Source organism: Penaeus monodon, chromosome 39 (assembly GCF_015228065.2).
Source record: "Penaeus monodon isolate SGIC_2016 chromosome 39, NSTDA_Pmon_1, whole genome shotgun sequence".
Classification (NCBI taxonomy): Eukaryota; Metazoa; Arthropoda; class Malacostraca; order Decapoda; family Penaeidae; genus Penaeus; species Penaeus monodon.
Genome location: NC_051424.1, coordinates 29358450 through 29360949, shown reverse-complemented (window position 1 = coordinate 29360949; position 2500 = coordinate 29358450). Strand labels below are relative to the sequence as shown.

The following is a 2500-nucleotide window of genomic DNA, read 5'->3' as shown; positions in this document are numbered from 1 at the left end:
TCTAATCCCGTATTACTGGAAATAATATTTGAGGATTCTAACTACGGAGAAGTCATAGGCAATATTTATTTTTATTTATTTTGATCTGTATTTCTATGAAAAATAGTAAAAGAAATATATATAATTGTTTCGCATTGTGCTATAAAAAAAGATGGTTGGCACCCCTGGATGACCTGCCATTGGCAATCCTGTTTTTGAATTTGTTTACAAAAATAATACAAAACCCACAAATAGATACTGCATGCTATATAGTGCCTAAAATCTGAAAAATATGTGTAAATTGCATTGTTTCATTTTCATTTCTAATGCAATGTTCAGTCTATAATATATACAAATGCTAGTTTTTTAAACCTAAATTCTTGGATTTATCATCAATTTCTGTGTAATTTGACTGGAGTGATACGTAAAACAACATTCTGTTTCGTGAATTCAACAACGATATTATAGAATTTCAACACTGATATTTTAAAACACTGAATATACATTTTACCTACCTACACAAACACACACACACACACACACATATATGTGTGTGTGTGTGTGTGTGTGTGTGTGTGTGTGTGTGTGTGTGTGTGTGTGTGTGTGTGTGTGTGTGTGTGTGTGTGTGTGTGTGTGTGTGTGATTTAAGACAATGGTCCCTAAACCATTAGAATACTATATTGAGGATATTATATTTTCTTGCCTTTTTCTTCTAAAAACAAAATAGCCTAAATCTGAAATATCTATTGAAACGAAAGGGGCGCATGTTTTTTTTTTCAGAAATTCGAAAAAAAAGAAAAAGGTAAAAAAAAAAAAAAATCGGACACACTAGTCAACAGTTCAACCCATTTTCTTTTTCTATGACCTAGTCTTTTGTTCCAATTTTCTCTCTATATATATAAAAATAGTCGCATTTCCCATACAGTAATCGTATTTACTACTTTTATTTTGTAGCACCTCAAAGGCTTCTTTTTTCTCAATAATACGGGCGTTTAACTAATACTAAGAGGCAAAAAGTGCAAATATTCTATGATCAAATCTAATATATAAGATGCCGTTAAATCAAAGTATACGAGTTTGTTTTTTGAGTTTCTGGTCCGTTTTCTCTCTTACTCTCTTTCTTTCTCTTTCTCTTTCTCTCTCTCTCTTTCTCTTTCTCTTTCTCTTTCTCTTTCTCTTCTCTCTCTTCTCTCTCTCTCTCTCTCTCTCTCTCTCTCTCTCTCTCTCTCTCTCTCTCTCTCTCTCTCTCCCCGAAACAAATGCAGTATTTTCTTAAATATCACATAATGCACTTGATACTTTTACCTGTTTCCCTGCAGAACTTCTTCGTTATATAATAGGAACGAAGTTTTCTTAACAATCACTTAATTAAGTTTACGGTAAAAAAAAAAAAGGCTCAATACTTACCTTTTAGAACTGGAGTTTCTTAGCTTTGTCTATCTCGTTTTTTCAGTGTATTTTAACAAGTTGAAAAATAAATTCTTTGACCTATATCCTTCGGTTCGGTTACCCAAACCTAAACATACATATATCACGTTTTTATCTCTTTCGTTTTTTTTTATTATTATTATCATTATTATTATTTTTTTTACCATTTGAAATTTGTCGCCTTGAGAAGTGTATATCCGTTTTGTTTCCTTTTTTCTGTCGCAATTAATATATATAAATAAATAAACAAATAGGAAAAAAATAAGAAAATAGGAAAAAGAGATAATAAATAGATAAACAAGCCTGTAAGAAAATGAATAAAATAATAAAACCAAGAAAAAATAGAGGTCCCTCCATCACTTACCATGCACCGCCCGCCTGACCGTTCCTTCCACCATTTCGTTTTCAGTTGGTGTAGTTTCCCGTTTTCTTTGAGTCTCAGAACAGCCGAACTTATAGGGATCCGTGTAGGGTGATTCTAGTAAAAGAAAAGATATATTTATTTTTAAAAAATAAAGAAAAAAATTCTAAATAGATCATAAAACAGTTCTTAAGACGTTTGATAAATATATATAATTTTCATGCGGTCCCATAATGCACATGTGTACGTGATAATCACTATCATCATCATAGTAATCACCGCTATCATCATCAGTAGTAGCAGCAGCAATTTTATCATCACCCGCGTAGATTTACCAGGCGCTAGAGCAGGGCTTCTTGGGTCATTTTGTGAAGAGTTTCAGAGGATCAGATGAAAATTAATATTTATATGTTTTTTTTTTTTTAAGATTGTTTGTGTTAAAGTTTTTAGTAATACTTTGTGTATCTTCTATTTATATGAGACAATGAAAAGTCAATAAACATTACATTAAGTTATGTGAATATTTCTTTGGAAAGGGGCCCATAGCCTTCATCAGATTCTCAAAGGGTCCGTGACTCTAAAAAGGTTACGATTCCCTGCGCAAGAATGAATCGCTCACCACCACCATTATCATCATCACTCTTATCATCGTTATTACCACCAGCCACACAGACAACGATCACCTACTCGTCCATATCAGACGAGGCAGCGATGCTCTTACCATCACCACCA

General features: G+C 32.6%; 1 pseudogene; it reads right to left on the bottom strand.

Moving 5' to 3' along the window:
• LOC119597632 overlaps positions 1–2500 on the bottom strand; it is a 45193-nt pseudogene that overhangs the window by 11135 nt on the left and 31558 nt on the right.